At 44.7% G+C, this 26,534-nt stretch overlaps 2 protein-coding genes across 19 annotated transcripts in view; both read right to left on the bottom strand.

Annotated features, from left to right (window-relative positions):
• The window catches only part of LOC126334957 (kinesin-like protein unc-104), a 331,002-nt gene extending 316,312 nt beyond the window's left edge, over positions 1-14,690 (bottom strand). For 12 of the 18 annotated variants that reach the window (XM_049997725.1, XM_049997715.1, XM_049997721.1 and 9 more), the window contains exon 1: positions 14,495-14,684. The gene's annotated coding sequence lies outside the window, so the exon portion shown is untranslated. Of the gene's footprint in view, positions 1-14,494 lie in introns of all 18 variants that reach the window. The other 6 variants (XM_049997727.1, XM_049997726.1, XM_049997724.1 and 3 more) reach the window with 1 other exon arrangement.
• The window catches only part of LOC126335962 (plectin), a 532,862-nt gene that overhangs the window by 66,207 nt on the left and 440,121 nt on the right, over positions 1-26,534 (bottom strand). The window lies entirely within an intron of this gene.

The raw sequence follows: 26,534 nt of genomic DNA on the forward strand, positions 1-26,534 counted from the left end.
AATGGTGCCCCAGTAAACAATTCTTACCTTTTTCTACTGTTGTACTAAGACTCAACGGTTCAATATAATAAGGAGAGCCCAGTGACTCAGGGGAACAGCCTTCACAGAGACCACGGGGCGTGACTTGGCTGCTCTTACTGGTTTCAGCACACTGGTTTAACGTACTCCCACTCTCATCTAACAAGATAGCAACAGCAGCTGTCTACTTTCTCTAGCCGGCGCTACAGGATTTAACTCTCCACAAATTTGACACACTTTTCTGGAAGATTTTCCGAGACGTGAACCACTCTGTTCTATGGCAGATGTAACTAGGAGCTTGTTTCTTGCTACGCCGTAATCGGAATCGCTATCAGATTAATGAAACGCTGTTACTATTATTAAGCAGCATTAACCTTACAGCAGATCGTCACGTAATCCAATCAATACACTACGGTCTCGCAAACTCAACGAATCAGACTCAGTATTTTCGGTGACAGCTGACGGACACGCAAAGGAAACTAAATGCCTTGGTGTGGTCGAGCATGTTGAAGTTCTGCGTATTTGGTTTTGCTGATGAACTAAATTTACAATGCCTATGACACGAACATGCAATTAATTGTTGGTTTCTGTTTCCGGAACTGTACCTGTCTGCGTAGACGCTAGCAATGTTCCTTACCATAACAAGAGTTGCACATGAAAGATGAACATTAAAATGGAGTAGTGTAATGGTTTCGCATTGCCAAGCATAAAAGGGGGACAAACATATCAGAGCCGCATTTATCTTGCTTTTATTTACGACAATAAATTTTTATAATAGACGACGGTCCAGAAACTCCAGAACAGCGATAGCGTATACAAATAGTAAAAAGTGCTGTAACATCCAGGTGGGTGTGTGACCATTAAGCTGACGTCACTCCGACTACTTGCTTGCTGCTCATTTACTGAATCACATTCTCGTTTAGTTTCTCCAAGATAAGTGTACGCCCACCGATACAATATGATCCAACACATAAATCTGAAAGGTCACGAGGCATCAAACTTGAGACCTCCGAGTCTGTAACGAGAGACGCTAAGCGAATACAAAAATGTGATTGCACTAGTTCAAGTCGACGTGTGTGACGAGGGTCAACGGTTGTGTTCCTCTGGTTTTTTAATTTTGCGAGTTCATGTATTCTTTACGGTCAGGACAGAGCAAGCTGAAGTTCAAATGGTTCAAATGGCTCTGAGCACTATGTGACTTAACATCTATGGTCATCAGTCTCCTAGAACTTAGAACTACTTAAACCTAACTAACCTAAGGACATCACACAACACCCAGCCATCACGAGGCAGAGAAAATCCCTGACCCCGCCGGGAATCGAACCCGGGAACCCGAGCGTGGGAAGCGAGAACGCTACCGCACGACCACGAGATGCGGGCGCAAGCTGAAGTAGTGGTTAAAACAAAGAACTGTCTTTCGTGAGATCTATCCTGTTTCAAATTTTTCATGGTTTCCCTACAGTACAGAAGACATATTCCAGTGGATCCACGGCGCTTCTTTGAAATGCAATTCATCCTTGCACCGATTTCCAGTACTACTCGTCAGTCTGTACACCTTTACCAAGTTCGATTAATACACTTTTTATGAAAATTGCAACAGCAAGAACGAGACACGTGATCACAATGAAATTTATTCCACACATCAGGGAGATAAAGTAGACAAATGATTAAAATTGCAGAATTGTACATGCACTTTGACCGTGCATATTCAATACAGTAGAAGCCGACACATACTGTAATCAGAGTCTCTAGACTTTGTGACATGGAATCAAAGAGGACCTGGATATGCTGATGGAGAACACATTACCACGAGGCTTGTAAGAGCGTCCACAAATCCCCGCAAAATTACCAGCACTATCAAGTTGATGACACACAATATTCCTGATCTGTTCTACGAGTGGCATTTAAGGTGAACATGGTTGCCAGGGAAGATATGGTACCTTCCGTTCTTCGAAATAGGCTATCACATTCCTCGTCACATGTGGCCAGGCATTGTTTTGGTTACATATGGCACTTGGAGGGCCATTGCCTCGGGCTCAAAAATCTCCCTGATGTAGAGGTTGCTGTTAAGATAGCCCTCAATTTGTGTGAGGCAAGAGAACATATTATAGCTCATGCTGCCCCAAACCATAACACTGCATTTGTACGATACGCCACTCAACAATGCAGTCTTCCCGATTGCGCCCACAATGGTAGGGTCAAATACGTACCTGGCCATCACTGTAGGACAAGCTAAAGTGGGAATCGTCCAGAAACAACACGTTTTGTCACTCAGCACGTCAGTGATGGCGTTATGTGCACAGTGCAGTCCGTGCCATTGATGGTCTCTGGCCAATGGAAACGGACGCAATGGCATGCGTCCAAACATCAGCAGACGGTGCCGACACAGACATGCTCACACCCGAGGCAGCGGTGCATTGTCGAACCAACATAGTAGACGAACGACCACACGGACAAAACAACGGCCATTCCGCTTTACGCTCTCATTGTGTGGCCCAGTACCCGCTAGTCGCTGTGCGCGACACACCTCTATCCACTGCTTCCACACGTACGAGTCACAATGTCACGGCATTACAAACGTCTATCCGAGAGACCAGTCACATGTCCCGTTGGAACTGACATGCTGGTATTGCGCTCTTTACATCGACGAGGCACACCGAAACTTGCTTGCACGTTTCCACACCGTTTGACAGTTCTGCACTGACGCAGCGTGCCATTACAGTGCCTGTCCAGTCACACGTAAGAGTGCACTTTCGGGCCTACGTGCATACCACTCCTCTGCACACCTAATCACTTATCATGGTTCCATGTTCTATACGTCTTCCGATTTTGGAGTCATTTAGACCATCGCATCCGGATTTTGCAGTTTTTACAAACAGTAATGTATACACCCCAAAAAAACTTTGGAATATGGTAGAGTTTGTTACAACGGCTTCTTATGGCACACCTATTGACGTTTGTACAACATATGGTTAACAAAATAAACGTAATTCCTTCTTAAAACAAAAACAATTTTGGTTAGTTACCAAAAATCGTTACAAAGCAAAGGAAGCTCTCCCCTAGGTGCACAACTTGAAAACAGCAACAGTGAAAATCTTTATGTCATGATGACGATTGTCAGTCTTTAGAAGTGAATGTGTCCTCCTCGCACGCGGATGAGTTCTTCCACTGTGTGAGGCATGCTCTGAGTGAGACCATCAAGTTCATCTTGAGGTATGAGGTCCCACTCCTCAATGGCAGTTTCAATGAGGTCCTGAAGACTGTCAGATGGATTCGGACGCTGTGCAATGGCCACATTCAACAGCTTCTGTGCGTGCTCAGTTGCACTCATGTCTGGGAACTGTGCTGGCCAATGCATTCAGTTGATGTTGCATCTCTGGGAACACCGAGACATTGCTGGAGTATGGTGCGGTCTTGCATTGTCATCGACTAGTATGAAATTGTCACCGACTTCACGACTGTAGGGCCTTAAAATCGTTTTAAGACCTCTTGTATGTGTCGGGGACCAGCCAAATTGCCATAGACGGGAATTAGAGGGGTCCGCTGTCCGTTCGTTATTGCCGCCCGGAACAATATACTTCAACTCGCTAACAGATGGACTTTCTGAACGTATCGGCGTTCCTCGTGTCGTCTAGCGCTTCTCCAAAACCTGACACGTCTAGTGTCCGGTCGAAAACCAGTCCTGGCCTCGTCGGCAAACATGACTCTGTAATGTCCAATGTGATGTGCAATAGCCCAGGTCCTTTGATAGGGTCAATTCCGTTGCTTCAGTGCAAAATTTCTCGTTGGATTTGTGGAATGAAGACCACCCTGTTGCAATCTTCTGCGCACTATTTGGTCTTAGATATGAATCCCTGTTGCCTGGGAGAAGTCATTTATAATATTTCTGGCACTTGACGTTGGGTGCCTGCGAACAGACAGTTGGAGGAAACGACCCTGGATTGGTGTTGTCCTACGAGGACGACCACAGCGAGATCCATCATTCACATTTCCCGTCTCTTTCTACTTTCTCCACACCTTATACGCCACTTTGAGTGACATGTAACCCATCGGCACATCTTGCTGTGTATGATCTGCTGAAAGTAAAGCCACTATCCCAACTCTAGCAAAATGTTGTATGCCTTTACGTGGCATGTTACTACAGTGCTGAACGCAAACAGAATGACATTGTTGTTGATACTGGACTGTTTGCGGTGTGCCGCTGCGGCAGTTGTGTGTTTGCAAGATTGGGAAACGGCCACAACGCATGCCATTAGCAAACACTATCCAGTTCAAGTGTGTGTGAAATCTTACGGGACTTAACTGCTAAGGTCATCAGTCCCTAAGCTTACACACCACTTAACCTAAATTATCCTAAGGACAAACACACACACCCATGCCCGAGGGAGGACTCGAATCTCCGCGGGTACCAGCCCCACACTCCATGACTGCAGCGCTTAGACCGCGCCATCCAGTATATGGACTAAGTGGATAATACATGAAGTGCCTGGGTCAACGAGACCTCTACTATCGTAGACATCATTTTACTATAGTTTTCAAAACTTCTGTTGAGCAGTGTAGGACACACAGAGAGATTATGGAACGATGCATCAGACGTCCCTGTATTTGCCGCACAGAAGGCTCATGCAATTCCAGGCGCAAGCACTGCGAGAGAGGCATTGTGTATCGTGGGAAGTTCACGGTTGAAATTCCCGACAGAAAAAGTTCCAAGAAGCGTTGGGCAACATCTTTATTTCTACGGTGTAGATGTCGTGAAATGGTCATAAAGAGAGAAATCAAACGAATTCGTGTTCGTTCGGAGTATTACAGAATTTCTTCCGATGCGACGATCTCTAATGATAGTGGTACACATAGTAACTCCCACCACATGCACCATAAAATGTCTCGTGAAGTATAAATGTTATTTCTCTGTAAAGTAAAATTTTGTTGGTCTAGAGTCTTCACTAACCGAAACATCCCCTCTTCCTAACGATACCTCTCATGTGGTAACTAAAATTACTTATGAAAACGTCCAAATCTACCTTCTGGTAGCCAATGTAAAATTTATGGGACACGATACTTCGGTTGACTATATACCACTCTTTACGGTGTTACATTCACGAACTATGAGCAATGGCTGCATATAGGTCCCTATCCGAACAGCAATTAGTCTGAGCCAAACATCACGATTCCTATTGGGGATGCACGATCGTAGGTTTTTGTCTGAAAACTGATCATTTCAAATGAGGTAAAAGGCGCTTTCTGAGAACACGTCATTCATGCACGAAAGAGGCGCCTTATAAGCTCAACGAACGAACAGTCACCCCAGTCACTAAGCCTTTACAGATGACACAAAGATCGAGTCACATGCTCAACTACGCGTGCAATGCCTCTATGTGAGCACAAGGAAGTACTGATCAGTGAAACATTTATGTTTCATGCCGACACTGTACGTAAATATGGGTAAATGTAAAGGTGAGACAGAGTGGCAAAAAGTGACAACCGTGATTGGCCGCGTCCATGGCCATAGAGTGTGTGAAGTTGCTGGGTTTGCTGGTATTTCGCGGTGGCTGTTCAACGTGTCCTTTTTTTGTGGTTTTAGGGCGCACAACTACAATGGTCATTAGCGCCCTGACTAAGTTAGGAATGCACCGCGAGGCACAAGGTTAAAACAGCAACTAAAAGGGACAACACTATAAAAGACGTATTAACAGACATAGGATTAAAAAACTACAGCATAATCAAACGTCCTTAGACAGGTGTGTCAAGTTGATAAAACGAAGAACGCGAGCAGCAGCTCCTGGGTCATCCGCTAAAATGGCATCCAGAGTACATGGCAGGCCAAGATCAAGACGCAGCGTAGTAAAATCCGGACAGGACGTTAAAATGTGGCGGACCGTCAGCAATTGCCCACATGGACAGAACGGCGCCGGCGCTGCCGTCAGCAGATGGCGATGGCTGAACTGGCAGTGTCCAATTCGTAGCCGGGCCAAAACGAGCTCCTCCCGCCGAGAAGGACGTGAGGACGTCCAAGCTGCGGGAAGAGGTTTCAAGGCCCGAGCTTGTTGTCCGTAAGTGCAGCCCAATCGGCATGCCACAGCGATAAAATGCGCCGACAAATGATCGTACTACAATCTGATGAAGGGACACAACAAGAAGCCGTCCGAGGCTGGAGGACCGCAGCCTTGGCCGCGGCATCAGCAGCTTCGTTCCCAGGGATACCGACATGGCCTGGAACCCACATAAAGCTAACTGGAGACCCGTCGTCCACCAGCTGCTGAAGAGAGCGTTGGATCCGGTGCACGAAAGGGTGAACCGGATACGGATCACTGAGGCTCTGGATGGCGCTCAGAGAATTAGAGCAAGATGACATAAGCAGAATGTCGGTGGCAGACGTAAAGAACAGCCTGGTAGAGGGCAAAGAGCTCAGCTGTGAAGACCGAACAATGGCCATGTAGCCGGTATTTGAAACTTTGTGCACCGACAATAAAAGAACACCCGACCCCGTCATTGGTCTTAGAGCCATCTGTATAAATGAAGGTCATATTAATGAACTTCGAACGAAGTTCGACAAAACGGGAGTGGTATAGTGAACCGGGGAAAACCTCCTTTGGGAGCGAGCGGAGGTCAAGGTGAACGCGAACCTGAGCCTGGAGCCAAGGTGGCGTGTGGCTCTCGCCCACTCTAAAGGTTGCAGGGAGTGAAAAATCAAGGTGTTGAAGGAGACGACGAAAGCGAATTCCAGGGGGTAGCAGGACAGAGACATACAACCCGTATTGACGGTCAAGAGAGTCGTCAAAAAAGGAACGATACGATGGGTGGTCGGGCATTGACAGAAGCCGACATGCGTAACGACAAAGCAGCATATCGCGCCGGTAGGTGAGTGGCAATTCACCGGCTTCAGCATGAATACTCTCGACGGGACTAGTATAAAACGCTCCGATAGCAAGCCGTAAACCCCGATGTTGTATGGAGTTGAGGCGGCGTGCAGAGGAGTATACAAAGCACCCATAATCCAGCTTGGAGCGGACGATCGACCGATATAGGCGAAGTAGGACGGTTCGATCCGCTCCTCAACGTGTCTACAAGCGGTGGTGTAACACCCGTGTCCACGGAATACGACGTCAAAACTGAGATCGGAAAAAGATCCTGACTGACAGGGACCGGGACGCTTTTGACGGCTTGTAAATCAAAATCGCTTCCAGACCCGACAGGAATTGTTGCAGGCAGTTAATAATGTTCATCCCTACCTGTCAGAGAGGATACTGTGCCGGGAAATGTATGCAGTTAATATCTGGAGTTGGTCAACTCGCGTGAGGTCATTGCTCACACAGGAAAGTAAAGCTGTGTGTCTTTTGTGGCCTAGAAACCATCGAAAGAGGACAGTAGTTGGCTTGCGGAACGAATGTGATCTGATGAATGACGGTTTCTCCTACATTCAAATGACGCAAGACGTCGAGTACACTGAAGGCGAAATGAAGCATTTCATCCTAAATGTGCACAGAGTCAGACTCGAGCCGGAAGTGGATCTGTATAGTTTTGAAGGAGTTCTTATCATGAATTAGGGCCGCTCATTGAGGTGACAACTAACATAAACCACCACGTTTCTTTAAACATTCTGAATGAGCAGGTGTTGCCTTTCAGTCAACATCTGCATGACGTGTATGCTACTGACACCCTCACCTTTCAGAACAACAGCAGAGTTCATCGGGCTGGAAGGAAATATGATGAGTTTTCTGAACACTTCCCCGAACTATTACATCTCGGTCGGTCTGGAAAATCATCTGATTTGAACCCTGTAGAAAATTATGGGAAATGTTGGAGCAGCAGCTAAAACACCGACGTCATCATCTCCGCAATTTGATGGAATTGCGCGATCAAATCCTCCGTGATTGGCTCAACCTGGGTGCTGCAGAACCTTGAGGACTCACTTCCTAGCCGAATCCAGGCGGTTATCAAGTCCAAGGGCGGAATTACCCAGTATTAATTGATGTCTGTAATGATTTCTCTAGGGGTGACTACTTTTTTGTCTGAACGTTTGGACCAAGCCGGCCGCGGTGGCCGTGCGGTTCTGGCGCTGCAGTCCAGAACCGCGGAGCTGCTACGGTCGCAGGTTCGAATCCTGCCTTGGGCATGGGTGTGTGTGATGTCCTTAGGTTAGTTAGGTTTAAGTAGTTCTAAGTTCTAGCGGACTTATGACCTATGATGGTGAGTCCCATAGTGCTCAGAGCCATTTGAACCATTTTTGGACCAAGCCTTCAGTACTGCTTCTCAAACTGGAAGCCTTAATGGGCGGGATTAATAGGGGAGATTGAGAAGAGTTAAAGAAAAACGGCGCATTTTGTCACGGGCTCGTTCAATAAGTGCCAGAGTTTTAGAGAGATATTCATCAAACTCCAGTGCCAGATGTTAAAGGATTAGCTTCGCGCAACGTTTACGGTTAAAATTATAACTGCGTACGTTCTTAGAAGTCCGGCAACACGTCACTTCCTCACACATACATCTCGTGAAATGACGACGACAAAATCACAGCAATTAGAGCTTAACCGGAGTCTGATAGACAGTTGTTATTCTGACGCACCATTTGCGACTGGAACAGGAAGGGGCACAAACGAACGTGATGCCAGAGGTATCCTTAAGATGAAGTGGCTGGCGGACTATCCGTGTACAGTATACGAACAAGTACATGTTGAAGCCGGAATTGAACTGAATGTACTGTGTTGTTCATCACGTCGTTAATATATAATTATCAAAAGGCCGCAAGGAACATGTCAGAGGTACGAGTACTTAGGTGACGTCCAAGTGAAGGTGCGGGCATGAGTATCCAGTCACACATTGACGCATTCATTTCTTCGTGCGTAATGTGACTGATATTTGTCTTGATTTGTGTGACGTTTATAGACCAAAAGTAACGGGCGGCGAAAAAGTGAGGTTCTGATGTGGAGCATTTAGCGGATGACGTACGAACGATGACGTTGAGTAGTGGCAGGGAAAGCGCACTAAACACTTTTCAGACGTCGATGAGCGCATGAATGGAAGTGCTGGATACTCGCCGGGTTACTTTTCGACTTACTATGAATTTTCAACAGGTGGTCTGGATCCCACAGCACCGAACTGTTATCTGGAAGCTGAATTATCGGGACTGTGGGCAATGTGCATATCAAAAATACGAACACATCCTCGCAAAACAAAAGCAATGACATTTGGGCACTTATTTTTAGACGTCAACGGAGATATGAAGCGGATATTTTCTTCTACTTCGTGTCTGGTAGTAAAGAAATGCGAGTGTTTTTGACTATGCAATGATGTTATTTTGATTCAGCAATGGTGAAAAACTGCAAAATGCGGTGTGGTGAACTGTATGGAACCATAGATATCAATAACACCTCAGGAGTAGTACTATTCACTTTGGAAACACACGTGCCGTTGAGGAATAATGAGGCAGAAAGCCGAGATCTGCAATTATCTTCAAATAAGACAACGCATTCGGCAGACTGCCAACAAGACAGTCCAGACGGTTCGGGAAACTTGCGGACATTCCCTTAGAGCGGTATTACAGCTCAGAAAATGGGTAGCACTACAACTTTTTGAAGATATAGACGTGTCATAACTTTCAATCATGGACCACCGGATATTGCAGACTACGGGATTCTAGGCATCCGTTTTAGAAATGCTCATATCCTTATTGGATTTTACGTAAAGTAACAGTTACAGTTACAAATTCAGTGGTAGGTAAGACACACTGAAGACAGTTAGCTCCTTGGACTGTATGAGCCGACATCATGTCTCCCAGAGGATACAGTTACCGTTGAAAATATATGACTTAATATTTATTATAGTCAAGGTTTGGAAGCGATATACGTGATTACCGGCTTCAGCCATCAGCGGACGTCTTCAGATATTTTAGTTTCGTTTCAGTGTAACACGTCAGTTTCATCGTTGTGAATGGTGGCCCCAGCATTAAAATGCGAACGAATTTTGATGTTGAGACAGCCATACGCGACGGAGAAATTTTGTGTATTCCACTGCAAACAAGATAAAAATATGTGAAGATGGTCGAAAGTCTTAAGGTGAATTGTCATCTGCGACTGTTCGCTGTTAAGGCCGCAGTGTACAAGAAACTGTAGTCTGAGTGACTGTATAACGAAAGGGGGCGGCTTGGATAGAATTTTTATTTGGTGTGATGAATGCAGCTTGCTGTGAATGTGGAAAACTTTAACTACCTGGGAATAACGTTGCAAAGCGGTACAAAATCAACGAGGTCCGATGTAAGGAAGGCGAATGGACGACTTCGGTGTACTGAGGGAATTCTAGAAAAGTGTAGCCCATGTATAAAGGAGACCGTGAAAGTAAGGTAGTACAAACTATTCGTTAGTTTCTGGAGTACTGCTCGAGTGTTTGACATTCCCTACACGTGGGGTTAAAGGAAGACATCGAAAAACTTAGATGCCTGGTGCTAGATTTGTTAACGGTAGGATCGGTCAACACGCTAGTAGTACGGAGATGCTTCGTGAGCTCAAATGGGAACCCCGGAGGGGAGGAAGACGTTCTTTCCGCGAAACAGTACTGAGAAAGACAGCATTTGTGACAGGCAGCAGAACTATCCTACTGTCACCAATGTACATTTCGTGTAGGGACTGCGAAGACAAGATATGAGAAATCAGGGCTGATGCGGATGCAAACATGCATCCGTTTTCCCTCGCTCCAGTTGCGAGTGGAACAGGAAAAGGAATGACTATTACTACTACTGCTACTGCTACTAGTAGTAGTAGTACAAGGTACTCTCCACAAAAAGCCGTACGGTGGCTTGCGAAGCATGTATGTAGATGTAGGAACTTTACTGTATCGCGCCTGAGACTCATATAAATAGTTGTAAGTTACACTTTTTCTTGTTTCACGATGTTTTGCGACAACTTTTTTTCCCTGTATTTCCCACATTTCATAGTCAACGGTCTTGTTACATTGCTGAAGTGTGGGTGGTGTTGATTTAGGCCGTTTCTGCAAGGTGTTGCATATAGTCATAAACATTATAGCATTTTTTTTTTCAAGCCGGCCGTGGTGGACGAGCGGTTTTAGGCGCTTCAGTTTGGAACCGCTCTACTGTTACGGTCGCAGGTTCGAATCCTGCCTCGGGCATGAATGTGTATGATTTCCTTAGGTTAGTTAGATTTAAGTAGTTCTAATTTCTAGGGGACTGATGACCTCAGATGTTAAGTCCCATAGTGCTCAGAGCCATTTGAACCATTTTTTTTTCCAGTCCACTATGTTATCGTCGTCTTCAGACTGAAGACTGCTTTGATTCAGCTTTCCACGCAACTCTGTACTGTGCAAAGCTCTTCATTTCCGAATAAATACTGTACCGTACATCCATCAGAATTTGCTTAATGTTTTCATATCTTGGTCTCCCTTTACGATTTTAGCCTCCGGCTCTCCTCTCTCTGGCCGGCCGCGGTGGTCTCGCGGTTCTAGGCGCGCAGTCCGGAGCCGTGCGACTGCTACGGTTGCAGGTTCGAATCCTGCCTCGGGCATGGATGTGTGTGATGTCCTTAGGTTAGGTAGGTTTAAGCAGTTCTAAGTTCTAGGGGGCTGATGACCACAGCAGTTGAGTCCCATAGTGCTCAGAGCCATTTGAACCATTTTTTTCTCCTGTCTCTCTAACACACACACACACACACACACACACACACACACTTCCCTCTAATTGGTGAATTCCTTGATGTCTCAGAATGCGTTCCGTCCACCGATCACTATTTCTATTCAAGTTGCGCCACAAATTTCTTTTCTCCTCAATTCTGTTCAGCACCTCCTCCTCATTAGTTACGCAATCCACCCTTCCAATATTTAGCATTCTTCTATAGCATCACATTTCAAAGACTGTACCTCCCCATTAGTTATGCAATCTACCCTTCTAATATTTAGCATTCTTATATACTTCTACAGCACCACATTTCAAAAGCCTCTATTCTCTTGGTGTCTAAACTGTTCATCGTCCATGTTTCACCCCCATATACATACCATACAGATACATTCAGAAAACATTTCCTAACACTTAAATCTATAAGTGATGTTAACAAAATTCTCTTCCTTAGAAAAGCTTTCCTTGCCATTACCAATCTACATTTTATATTCTCTCTACTTCGGCCGTAATCAGTTATTTTGCTGCGGAAATAGCAAAACTCATCTACTACTTTCAGTGTCTCATTTTCTAATCTAACTCCCACAGCATCACCTGATTTAACTCGACTACATTCCATTATCCATCTTTAGCTCTTGTTGATGTTGATCTTATATCATTCTTTCAAGATGCTGCTCATTCCGTTCAACTTTTCTTCCAAATCCTTTGCTGCCTCTAGTAGAATTACAATGACATCGGGAAACCTCAAAGTTTTTATTTCTTCTCCCTGAACCTTTGATTCCTACTCCCAATATGGGCCGTGGTTTCCAAAAAAGAAACCAGGGCAGGGTAAGCTCCAAACTTTGAGCTCCTGTGAGACATATGGAGGGGCGGTCCATATGTTGATGGCTGCGACAAACGGCGGGTGATGTGTCTTTAAAAGGAGCGGCCCAGGGGAGGGTGAGGTCGAGCAGCGGCTGTCGGTGTCAGAGGCAGAGGTCCACACACAGCCGGGGGTCGGTGCCGGCGGGGCGCGAGCTTTCCGATCGATACCTGGCGGACAGCTGCACAGCCAGCCAACACCTCGCCATTCACCGCTGCCACTGCCGCACCTGTTCTTTCTACTGCCTCGGCTCACAGTACAGGTCAACCTGTCACTGTGTTGCTGAAAGCGCAGTTCTCACAGATTCCGTTCACATCTGCTTGACTGCGCGTGACTATTATTAACACACACAATGGCAATCATCCCCCCCCCCCCCCACACACACAGTGGTCTCTCTCTCTCTCTCTCTCTCTCTCTCTCTCTCTCTCTCTCCCTCCCCCTCCCGTTACACCTTATAAGAATTTCCAGTGTGATATTCCCCCCGCCCTCGTAAACTTGTTTGCGATGTGAAATAATGTGTACCATAGCCTCAGGTATAGGTTCATGGGGGTGTGAGGGATGGGTTGGAAGTCGACGAAGCCAACCAACGTGTATACGAAAGATATCGTGGTAACAGACTGACCCGTCTGTAGCGCGACGTCTACGTTCTCCCCACAGTTAACTCGCTTTCCATTATAATTAAATAAGCTGCAAGGTAAATACAGAAAAGCTGTAATACACGTCAGATACATCACCGAGAAGTATTTTGGAGGATGCGTAAATAAATTATAAAAAATTTATGGGAAACTGGAGGGGGAGTTGGGGGAGAATCGTGATTCTTACCCTTTAAATGCTGTGTCCTGGTACGACGACGTTTCTTATATCCTTTTTTAAAATTAAAAAACAACACACTCTATCCCAATGACTATATTATCTAAATATTGCATAAAACATGTAAAATATCCTATTAGACCAAAAAATCGTGCTCTCTTTAACTTTGAGCATAACAAAACATAATATTTTCCCAAGAAGTTTTCCGCTGCCAAGTTGCTATCAGAACGTAATAGATTACTTCGCGCGCGCGCGCGTGTGTGTGTGCTTTACTTTGTTTATTTCTTTAGGCATGATGCAGAAGATTTCTGGCCGCTCTACTTATTTAAGTGTTGTGGAATTTTTGTGTTTTAATTTAATTAGCTTTTTTAAAATTAATTAGCCCTTTGTTGAAAGGTAACCCTGTTGGTTTGAACTGGCTGTATCGCTGTACCCAGATGACAATAAAATGAGATATAAAAATAAATCGTTGCATATTGGAGTCCCGATATTCGCGCCGCGTCTACTGTCAGTTTTACTCCTAATGATGAAGAGGGTAGTAATCATCGAAACAATGACGATCGTCTAATTCGCGGCCGTTCCCATATTGTGCTGTAACGCCAATTTACACTCGTAAAGGAACGCAAGAATACTGCTCGCAAATGTCACATACAAGGCAAGCAACACAATATCGTTCACTGCCAAATGATGGGCATAACGCAGACCACCAAGAAACAGTAAAGAAGCACTAACGTATGATATAAAATATCTTTCAGTGCGACTAGTTAACACTGCACGCCAACAGAACTGCGCCAGAATGAAACTCGCTTCGCAACCGGGTCGTCGTCACACTGGTTGAACACGAAGCGGTGTTTCAGTGGGCACACGTCTGCTTGCTGGTTCCACTTTTTCCTTTGTAAACGCAAGTAAGTTGTGTTCGTGTCCAATGATGTTGGCCTACGAGATCTCTGTGTACTATTAACATAGCCACAGTTCTTCGGATAAGTGATCTAGGACTAAGACGAAAATTCTTGGTTAATGTTTAGAATTATGGCAAGCCACATTAAATCTGTGCTACCGTGTCACTCATCATGCCGACAACAGCATCGCGCAGCGGCTGATAGCTATTCTACGCTACACCGCAGCTGCGAACCTCTCTCGCAGATGCGTCGCCAGCGCTTCTCCAACGGACACACCAAAGATGTACTTACAGTTTGCAGCTCTCACGGTTCTGAATCGGAGCACACTAGAGCGGGATGCAGCGTCTGCCGTGCAGAAAAAGGGTGTACTTGGCTAGAATCGCGTGACGTCACTGCGGTGGACCCGGGGTGGCGCGTCTCGCGTTTGCGGGTGCGCACATTTTTCGCCGAAACGTAACCTTCCCTCCTCGGTGTCTGTCAACTGTCTGAGGCAGCGCTCTGCTCGAGAGCCCGAGCGGCTGCAGTGACGTCACCTCGATGCGCGCGCATCCCCGGCGCTGACCGAGCTGGCTGGTCGATATACGGCTCGCGACCTGCGTCAATACGGAGCGCGACTGTGGCGCCGCGCTGCGGCCGGTTACTACTAGTACGGCGCGCGATGCGCTCCAAGTCAAAATACTCGCAATCTCTAGGTTACAGGAGCTGGTTCATCACTCTGAAAATATTACAAGCTACAGAGGAACAGTTTTTGACTGCATCGATCTCTATGCGCTAACATTACACTTTTTACAGGCAATTAAACATTGATGCGACGACCTAGAAATATTTCACTACACTGTGATGAATGTTTTAACGAGTAAGATATTTGAATTTGAAAAGCTTTCTCCCGCAAATAATAGAACAAAACAGTGAAACAACTTTTAGGGGGAAAACAGCAGAGATGATCAGATAATCTAAAATGTAATAGTGGTATCTGTTAACTTTTGCCGTCGCTATTAGAGATATAGGCACATTTTTAATTATTCACAGGCCAACTACACAACTGTATATTCGTTTAATAACTTCAGACAACATTGAATGAAATGGGTATAATGCTGGCTGCACCTCAGGCGTGCGTGATACATTAATCATATGAAATTATATGTTCCAGAGACTGATTAATTCTCAACTTTATCTGTGATAACGAATACAGGCCGAAGTAACGAATTAAAATTTGTACCAAGGCTGAGATTCGATCCCAAGTTTCCTGCTCATCAGGCATGTCTCTGGAGTATATAATTTCATGCGATTAATATACCAGAGATTCCTGTCAAACTCTGTACAAGGTGCATTGCAACCATAGTGTGCAAAATCATTCACTACATTATCCAGAATGATGTCTTATTTGGTCCACGACTCTCTCAATTAGGTGGTATTTGAATACATTTATTAAACTGCATTCACATCACTATATTATTTCGACTTGGTAAGATATCAAATGATAAAAAAGACTTGGATCTTTATTGATAATTTTTAAGGTAAACCATAAACGCGTAAACCGAGGCGTAAATGAATTTCAGACGAAACTACTTCTTACCTGAGACATAGTTCATTCTTAGATGCAGCTCATGGATTTAATTGTGTGTGTGTGTGTGTGTGTGTGTGTGTGTGTGTGTGTGTGTGTGTGTGTGTTTGCGCGTGCATGCGTGTTGTGCCAGGAGGACAATTTTAATTTGCCTCTACTCTTGCTCGACAACCGGATATATTTATTTATTTACCGTATGGCGCTAGACACATGGTTTATACTTATTACATTATAAAATTATATGATGAAATACACTATAAAATACATAAGTGAAGGATACATATTCAGATAAAATACCTAAACACAATAAAAAGTAACATCACAGCAGATATTTTGCGTTACACAAGTCTTCAAATTCTGAAGTCCAAATTGGCGATCCATTCGAGGCAGGGCGGTGTGGCGTTGAAGAAGTCAGCCCGGCTACCCTGGTAGGCTCTTAATTCACAGTCCTGGGAGATGTGCTGTATCGTTTGATTATCTACCCCACAGTCACAGCTAGGGACTGGGAAGCTTTCTCCACTTGTGTAGATCGTGTACACATAGTCCATGTCCTGTTCGGATTCTGTTTAGGCTTTTCCATATCTGTCGTGGAAATTCAAAGCCCTTAAGTTTCTCTGCTGGACAGATAAGTTCACGGTTGTCAGGGGAGGCACTATCACTCCAGCTCTCGTGCCATTTAGTATCCATGCTGAAGTTGGCAGCTGACAGTTGTTGGGTCAGTCTTAAAGGGGGATTTCTGGAACGGAGTCGAGTTCTTTCCAAAGTTGGGACATCTTCATGGATAGGAAGTAGGGGGTTATTCGTTATTTTTGTGTATTCCTTGATCAGAGCTTCCTGTCTTCGCAGGGAGGGTGGAGCTATTTGACTAAGTGTTGGAAACCAATATAGTGGGGTAGTCTTTATGCATCCAGTTATGGCTCTCAGTGCAGCGTTGAGCTGGGTGTCCATCTTGTTTACATGCTTGCTGGTTAACCACGCTGGTGCTCAGTACTCGGCTGCAGAGTACACTAAGGTTATAAACGCGTATCGAAACAATGGTTATCTGCGGAAATTTGTGTGTATGATTGCTTATGCATATTTGTTTTTCATATTTTGTAGATGCGCCGGTTCATATGAAGTCACGAGTAAGCTGATGCACGTCGCAGCAGTGAGGCAGCTCCTGGTCATAGCAGAAATCAGCTATGACACAACACAACCCGGCAGCCGGCCACCGTTCAGACGCACCGCAGGCCAACACCTACAATGGAGTTATTGTAAAGAGTCGAGGTGGGGCTACGTGTATGTTCAAATTAATGGTTCCGAACAGCTTTTGCATGAGAGAGATAGGAGGTCTAGTTTGAGCCATCGTAGAAGTCATTTCATCTGGTGGGCTCAGACTTTCTGGAGAGCAGGCTCACGGGTACGGTAAGTCGCGTCCTGAGAAGTGACTGCCGTTAACGTACGTAGCTGTGAGGTGTCCCCCAAGACCGGCCTATTCCCGTCATGAAAAGCTCTACCTCTTCAGGCGTTGGCCTTAGGCGTCCCAATACAACTCGAGAAAGGTCACGCCTCACTGTTTATAATGAAGTCAAAGTTTCGGTAGATACTGTCATTTTTTATGATACCGATTAACTGGAATTTACTTTAGATCACGGCCAAGGATAAGACAATATGAATATTTGTGCGCCAATTCAGAACTACCAAGCCGAGTGGTTTCCGCTGTAACATTTTTGAAGAAAATTCAGTTTGGCTTTCTCTTTGGTAGATATATTTATTTAAATACTCCAGAGCTTCTGGAACCTAAAGAATACGCTGAACCATGGACCTTGCCGTTGGTGGGGAGGCTTGCGTGCCTCAGCGATACAGATATCCGTACCGTAGGTGCAACCACAACGGAGGGGTATCTGTTGAGAGGCCAGACAAACGTGTGGTTCCTGAAGAGGGGCAGCAGCCTTTTCAGTCGTTGCAGGGGCAACAGTCTGTATGATTGACTGATCTGGCCTTGTAACAATAACCAAAACGGTCTTGCTGTGCTGGTACTGCGAACGGCTGAAAGCAAGGGGAAACTACGGCCGTAATTTTTCCCGAGGGCATGCAGCTTTACTGTATGATTAAATGATGATGGCGTCCTCTTGGGTAAAATATTGCGGAGGTAAAATAGTCCCCCATTCGGATCTCCGGGCGGGGACTACTCAAGAGGATGTCGTTATCAGCAGAAAGAAAACTGGCGTTCTACGGATCGGAGCGTGGAATGTCAGATCCCTTAATCGGGCAGGTAGGTTAGAAAATTTAAAAAGGGAAATGGATAGGTTAAAGTTAGATATAGTGGGAATTAGTGAAGTTCGGTGGCAGGAGGAACAAGACTTCTGGTCAGGTGACTACAGGGTTATAAACACAAAATCAAATAGGGGTAATGCAGGAGTAGGTTTAATAATGAATAGGAAAATAGGAATGCGGGTAAGTTACTACAAACAGCATAGTGAACGCATTATTGTGGCCAAGATAGATACGAAGCCCACACCTACTACACTAGTACAAGTTTATATGCCAACTAGCTCTGCAGATGACGAGGAAATTGAAGAAATGTATGATGAAATAAAAGAAATTATTCACATAGTGTAGGGAGATGAAAATTTAATAGTCATGGGTGACTGGAATTCAGTAGTAGGAAAAGGGAGAGAAGGAAACGTAATAGGTGATTATGGACTGGGGCAAAGAAATGAAAGAGGAAGCCGCCTGGCAGAATTTTGCACAGAGCACAACTTAATCATAGATAACACTTGGTTCAATAATCATAAAAGAAGGTTGTATACATGGAAGAATCCCGGGGATACTAAAAGGTATCAGATAGATTATATAATGGTAAGACAGAGATTTAGGAACCAGGTTTTAAATTGTAAGACATTTCCAGGGGCAAATGTGGACTCTGACCACAATCTGTTGGTTATGACCTGTAGATTAAAACTGAAGAAACTGCAAAAAGGTGAGAATTTAAGGAGATGGGACTTGGATAAACTAAAAGAACCAGAGGTTGTACAGAGTTTGAGGGAGAGCATAAGGGAGCAATTGACAGGAATGGGGAAAAGAAATACAGTAGTAGAAGAATGGGTAGCTTTGAGGGATGAAGTAGTGAAGGCAGCAGAGGATCAAGTAGGTAAAAAGACGAGGGCTACTAGAAATCCTTGGGTAACGGAAGAAATATTGAATTTAATTGATGAAAGAATAAAATATAAAAATGCATTAAATGAAGCAGGCAAAAAGGAATACAGACGTCTCAAAAATGAGATCGACAGGAAGTGCAAGATGGCTAAGCAGGGATGGCTAGAGGACAAATGTAAGGACGTAGAGGCTTATCTCACTAGGGGTAAGATAGATACTGCCTACAGGAAAATTAAAGAGACCTTTGGAGAAAAGAGAACCACTTGTATGAACATCAAGAGCTCAGATGGAAACCCAGTTCTAAGCAAAGAAGGGAAAGCAGAAAGGTGGAAGGAGTATATAGAGGGTCTATACAAGGGCGATGTACTTGAGGACAATATTATAGAAATGGAAGAGGACGTAGATGAAGACGAAATGGGAGATATGATACTACGTGAAGAGTTTGACAGAGCACTGAAAGACCTGAGTCGAAACAAGGCCCCCGGAGTAGACAACATTCCATTGGAACTACTGACGGCCTTGGGAGAGCCATTCCTGACAAAACTCTACCATCTGGTGAGCAAGATGTATGAGACAGGCGAAATACCCTAAGACTTCAAGAAGAATATAATAATTTCAATCCCAAAGAAAGCAGGTGTTGACAGATGTGAAAATTACCGAACTATCAGTTTAATAAGTCACAGCTGCAAAATACTAACGCGAATTCTTTACAGACGAATGGAAAAACTAGTAGAAGCCGACCTCGGGGAAAATCAGTTTGGATTTGGTAGAAATGTTGGAACACGTGAGGCAATACTGACCCTACGACTTATCTTAGAAGCTAGATTAAGGAAGGACAAACCTACGTTTCTAGCATTTGTAGACTTAGAGGAAGCTTTTGACAGTGTTGACTGGATTACTCTCTTTCAAATTCTGAAGGTGGCAGGGGTAAAATATAGAGAGCGACAGGCTATTTGCAATTTGTACAGAAACCAGATGGCAGTTATAAGAGTCGAGGGACATGAAAGGGAAGCAGTGGTTGGGAAGGGAGTGAGACAGGGTTGTAGTCTCTCCCCGATGTAATTCAATCTGTATATTGAGCAAGCAGTAAAGGAAACAAAAGAAAAGTTTGGAGTGGGTATTAAAATCCATGCACAAAAAATAAAAACTTTGAGGTTTGCCGATGACATTGTAATTCTGTCAGAGACAGCAAAGGACTTGGAAGAGCAGTTGAACGGAATGGATAGTGTCTTGAAAGTAGGATATAGGATGAACCTCAACAAGAGCAAAACGAGGATAATGGAATGTAGTCGAATGAAATCGGGTGATGCTGAGGGAATTGGATTAGGAAATGAGACAATTAAAGTAGTAAAGGAGTTTTGCTATTTGGGGAGCAAGATAACTGATGATGGTCGAAGTAGAGAGGATATAAAATGTAGACTGGCAATGGCAAGGAAAGCGTTTCTGAAGAAGGGAAATTTGTTAACATCGAGTGTAGATTTAAGGGTCAGGAAGTCATTTCTGAAAGTATTTGTATGGAGTGTAGCCATGTATGGAAGTGAAACATGGACGATAAATAGTTTGGACAAGAAGAGAATAGAAGCTTTCGAAATGTGGTGCTACAGAAGCATGCTGAAGATTAGATGGGTAGATCACATAACTAATGAGGAGGTATTGAATAGGATTGGGGAGAAGAGAAGTTTGTGGCACAACTTGACCAGAAGAAGGGATCGGTTGGTAGGACATGTTCTAAGGCATCAAGGGATCACCAATTTAGTATTGAAGGGCAGCGTAGAGGGTAAAAATCGTAGAGGGAGACCAAGAGATGACTACACTAAGCAGATTCAGAAGGATGTAGGTTGCAGTGGGTTCTGGGAGATGAAGAAGCTTGCACAGGATAGAGTAGCATGGAGAGCTGCATCAAACCAGTCTCAGGACTGAAGACCACAACAACAACAACAACAGAAAATACAATGTTCTAGGTATACGTATTTTTAACTCCTAAAAAGATAACAAAAGAATTAAATTGACATTGCTCCTAGCTAGTAAAGAAAAAAGAATAGAAAGAATGCTAGTTTGATTACTTCGTGGTGAGAAAACCAACAAGGTTTACGAATAAGAGAAAATCTGAAAGAAAATAACATAAGATTTTAACATCTTAGATCGCCGAAGTTTCAGCTGGTCATAAATTTTCTATTTCTGTAGCAAAAATGGACAAATAGATCAACTTTATGTTCGGCGACTAGCCAGCACTAAAAATAGCTAAAAATAAAAAGAGATCAAAACGAATATGTAATTAGATTTTTAACAGAAAACAATAGCGGATAGTACTTCATTTCGGTTACTTGTCGAATGGTATCCCAACCGAACAGAGTTAGTAATATCGATACCGTATATTATGTACAGGTGGACGCGCAGATGATTTTAAATGTGGAAATGGATTTAAATCATCTGCGCGTCCAGCTGTTTGTAATATACGGTATCGATATTAAATGCGGAAATGGATTTAATTAATGAAAGGAAGTAATAAGAAAAAGATATATTCATGCAGTCCCATAACATCGTAGTAGAATGAAAGAGCTCGAGAATACATAATCAGGTAAAGAAATGTATTTAATGTCGTTTAACACCAAGGAAAGTATTATGTGTAGAAGAGGAATACCTCAGACTTGGCGCAAAGATATATCTTTGGTTGACGCAACTGAATTTCTTGTAGAAGACAAAAGAAGGCAATTTCTTACGCCAAGGCAGGAAACATCTTAAACCGTTTTTTGAGTAAGTAAATTTCCGCCTATACTGGCGTCTCTTAATATAAGTCCGTGATGATATTATCTTTTATTTCCCTATTAATCTTGAATAGAGTCTGTGCCGATTGAGATACTTTTTTATAAGGCGCTCAGGTCTGCGATACATTTTTCAGAGTATTGTGGAATGGTATGATTACAAAAGCTTGTTTTACCTCATTAAGAAATGGTACTACGATCTTACGAAAGAGTGAAGTGTAGAAAACTAGTAAATGTGGTAACTGATAGGTGTTGTGCTTATATCGCTAACTACACTCCTGGAAATTGAAATAAGAACACCGTGAATTCATTGTCCCAGGAAGGGGAAACTTTATTGACACATTCCTGGGGTCAGATACATCACATGATCACACTGACAGAACCACAGGCACATAGACACAGGCAACAGAGCATGCACAATGTCGGCACTAGTACAGTGTATATCCACCTTTCGCAGCAATGCAGGCTGCTATTCTCCCATGGAGACGATCGTAGAGATGCTGGATGTAGTCCTGTGGAACGGCTTGCCATGCCATTTCCAACTGGCGCCTCAGTTGGACCAGCGTTCGTGCTGGACGTGCAGACCGCGTGAGACGACGCTTCATCCAGTCCCAAACATGCTCAATGGGGGACAGATCCGGAGATCTTGCTGGCCAGGATAGTTGACTTACACCTTCTAGAGCACGTTGGGTGGCACGGGATACATGCGGACGTGCATTGTACTGTTGGAACAGCAAGTTCCCTTGCCGGTCTAGGAATGGTAGAACGATGGGTTCGATGACGGTTTGGATGTACCGTGCACTATTCAGTGTCCCCTCGACGATCACCAGAGGTGTACGGCCAGTGTAGTAGATCGCTCCCTACACCATGATGCCGGGTGTTGGCCCTGTGTGCCTCGGTCGTATGCAGTCCTGATTGTGGCGCTCACCTGCAAGGCGCCAAACACGCATACGACCGTCATTGGCACCAAGGCAGAAGCGAATCTCATCGCTGAAGACGACACGTCTCCATTCGTCCCTCTATTCACGCCTGTCGCGACACCACTGGAGGCGGGCTGCACGATGTTGGGGCGTGAGCGGAAGACGGCCTAACGGTGTGCGGGACCGTAGCCCAGCTTCATGGAGACGGTTGCGAATGGTCGTCGCCGATACCCCAGGAGCAACAGTGTCCCTAATTTGCTGGGAAGTGGCGGTGCGGTCCCCTACGGCACTGCGTAGGATCCTACGGTCTTGGCGTGCATCCGTGCGTCGCTGCGCTCCGGTCCCAGATCGACGGGCACGTGCACCTTCCGCCGACCACTGGCGACAACATCGATGTACTGTGGAGACCTCACGCCCCACGTGTTGAGCAATTCGGCGGTACGTCCACCCGGTCTCCCGCATGCCCACTATACGCCCTCGCTCAAAGTCCGTCAACTGCACATACGGTTCACGTCCACGCTGTCGCGGCATGCTACCAGCGTTAAAGACTGCGATGGAGCTCCGTATGCCACGGCAAACTGGCCGACAGTGACGGCGGCGGTGCACAAATGCTGCGCAGCTAGCGCCATTCGACGGCCAACACCGCGGTTCCTGGTGTGTCCGCTGTGTCGTGCGTGTGATCATTGCTTGTACAGCCCTCTCGCAGTGTCCGGAGCAAGTATGGTGGGTCTGACACACTGGTGTCAATGTGTTGTTTTTTCCATTTCCAGGAGTGTATATACTGAATTTCTTTTTAACCCCGAACACAATACGGAATCGTCAGTTAGGGTTCACGTGTTCCGATAAACAATAAGATGGTCCAGAATGAAATTTTTACTCTAAAGCGGAGTGTGCGCTGATATGAAACTTCTTGGCAGATTAAAACTGTGTGCCGGACCGAGACTCGGACTCGGGACCTTTGTCTTTCGCGGGCAAGTGCTCTAACAAATGAGCTACCCAAGCACGACTCACGCCCCGTCCTCACAGCTTTACTTGTGCCAGTACCTCGTCTCCTACCTTCCAAACTTTACAGAAGCTCTCCTGCGAACCTTGCAGAACTAGCGCTCCTGAAAGAAAGGATATTGCGGAGACATGGCTTTGCCACAGCCTGGGGGATGTTTCTAGAATGAAATTTTCACTCTACAGCGGAGTGTGCGCTGGTATGAAACTTACTGGCAGATTAAAACTGTGTGCCGGGCCGAGACTCGAACTCGGGACCTTTGCCTTTTGCACACTCCGCTGCAGAGTGAAAATCTCATTCTGGAAACATCCCCCAGGCTGTGGCTAATCCATGTCCCGCAATATCCTTTCATTCAGGAGTGCTAGTTCTGCAAAGTTCGCAGGAGAGCTTCTGTAAAGTTTGGAAGGTAGGAGACGAGGTACTGGCACAAGTAAAGCTGTGAGGACGGGGCGTGAGTCGTGCTTGGGTAGCTCAGTTGGTAGAGCACTTGCCCGCGAAAGGCAAAGGTCCCGAGTTCGAGTCTCGGTCTGGCACACAGTTTTAATCTGCCAGGAAGTTTCAAATAAGATGGTCGTTGTACCTGAGTATCAGCGTAACAGGGAAGCAAGTTCAAGGTAAGGTGTTGTCTTACTGTGTCGAAACATTGCACAGCGCAGTAGTAGATCGCACCTTACAATGTGTGTGTGTGTGTGTGTGTGTGTGTGAGAGAGAGAGAGAGAGAGAGAGAGAGAGAGAGAGAGAGAGAGAGAGAGAGATTACTTTAAAATATACTGTCGTCACTATTAACAGTATCACAATTAGTCCACCATCAGCAAGATACCAGTACAGCACACTGTGACGCAATTTAATTCTCCAGACTTCCATACAGCGATGTGTGCCTGAAAAAAAAAAAAAAAAAAAAAAAGGGTAACTGGGAGAAATAGGGGACGAAGGATAAAGATTTCGTATAAGTATCTCTTGTTATTAGATACGACCGCTGCCAGTGCACTAAATGTTCCATATCGTACCTGATCCGGTCTTTTGCGATTCGAGTTCGTGATCCAGCACACAGATGAGAGATCTGAAAGCAATGCCTGATTTGTTTAGCTTCTCGTTGAAAATGAGATATTTACACAACGTGAACTCTGCAGTATCGTGTGTAAAGAGAGCCACAGCGTGACATTTCCATCAAATGTGCAGACCCTGGGAAACTGACACGTGTTTCGCGGGTTCACCCACGCATCTGATCACAATGAAAAGCGGGATTTGCTTAAACAGTTCACTGGATTACGGAAATGCCGTAATCGCGTTATATCGCTCGAAAACTGGCTCATGGATCTATCAATATCTCTTCGAATGAAATAGCTAAAGATTAATTCATGCCTGTAATGCGATAGCGTATGCAGAAATGAGAGTAAATGGAACTTTTCGGAAACAATTTATGATGGCGTTACCGTCGGCGTAGCTTCCCTCTCGCCACATCCCAGCTATTTTCGTTCTGCTCAACAGAGAAACAAGTATTGCTGTCACACTGCGAACACAACTTTCCTAATCCCTATTTGTTTCTCGCTTTTTCTTCTGAGTCATATGCATATTTACGCTACCATTTACCAAAGAAAAATCGCCATACAGCCGCCTGTTTTCAGAAGTTATTTTATTTAGACGACCAGTTTCGGCGTCTCATTAATGTCAGGCCCCTATGTACTCCACGTATAGACAATTAGATACAGCGATGCATGTATAACTGAGGCCACCAATATCTTGATTCCGTGAATTTGTTTGTGGAGTGTGTACTTTGGAGACTTGACAACAGCTCAAATCAAGTCTTCGAAGTACACAGTCCGCATACAAATTCGCGGTACTGATGGCTCCAATCACTCATGCTTCGATGTATCTTATTATCTATACACGGAGTGCATAGGGTCCTGGAGATGGCGTTAATGTGATGCCGAAATTGCTCGTCTGTATAAAATAACTTATGAAAACATACGGATGTTTGGGTATCTTTCTTTGGTAAATATTTGGCCGGCCGCCGTCCCGTAGCCACAATGCATCGACAGAGATTATTTTATTATTTCTCGCTCTCCTCGGATCACTCAATTTCTTCTCCAGATTTGATCTCATCTGTATAGCTGCTGTGCAAATCTGTTAGAATGTCATTGCAGATATTCGACAGGAACGCTATGTTGTGAGGAAATTACTGACAACAATGCCAATACGATAAACATTACTGTAATACATTCATTAATAAGTATAATAATGTGCATTTCAACTTCTCGCGGCGTAATGATCGAAATTTAATGGACTAAATATAATAATAGCCATTATCATCATCATGTACGGATCGATGTCATGCAAACTGCCATGTTAATTATGTAACGATGTCTGGTTACATGCAGGTCCAAGAGATGGTCTGAGGTCCCTTGTCTTGCAGAGTAGAACACATAAATATATAAAATAGTGTAGGAACCCTGCGCTCATCTCTTTGCTCTACGGGGAATGATTATGAAAAGACATTGATCCGGAAAACAAAGTAAATCTGAGCAGCCAGTTACAACTCTTGGTCGTTCGAGGCGTAATGAATTGTAATATTTAGAAATATGCTGTTATTATTGACTGTAGCTCATATTTCTGTGTGCAGATGTAGAAATACGCCACTAGGATTTTTGTCTCCTAATTTAAGACTTGTGAAAGTGATACATCAGTAGTTAGCACTAGTACTCGGTTCCGAGTCATTCCGCGTACTAAATAAGTAGTGCCCTGTCTGGTGCAGTTTATGACTGGAGATGTAATTTATGTTGCTATGTGACAATAGTGACGAATATATCGATTTTATTTTATTACTAGCTGAGGGATACGGCGTTGCCCAGGTATTTATTGGGTGTGTTTGTGTTCATATTACGTCCAGTCCCAACCCGGGCTGACGGTTCACTGACCTGCCCGAGGCTTCGTGTACGTGAAATTTAGT

The sequence above is a fragment of the Schistocerca gregaria genome, chromosome 2 (assembly GCF_023897955.1).
Source record: "Schistocerca gregaria isolate iqSchGreg1 chromosome 2, iqSchGreg1.2, whole genome shotgun sequence".
In the NCBI taxonomy this organism is placed as follows: Eukaryota; Metazoa; Arthropoda; class Insecta; order Orthoptera; family Acrididae; genus Schistocerca; species Schistocerca gregaria.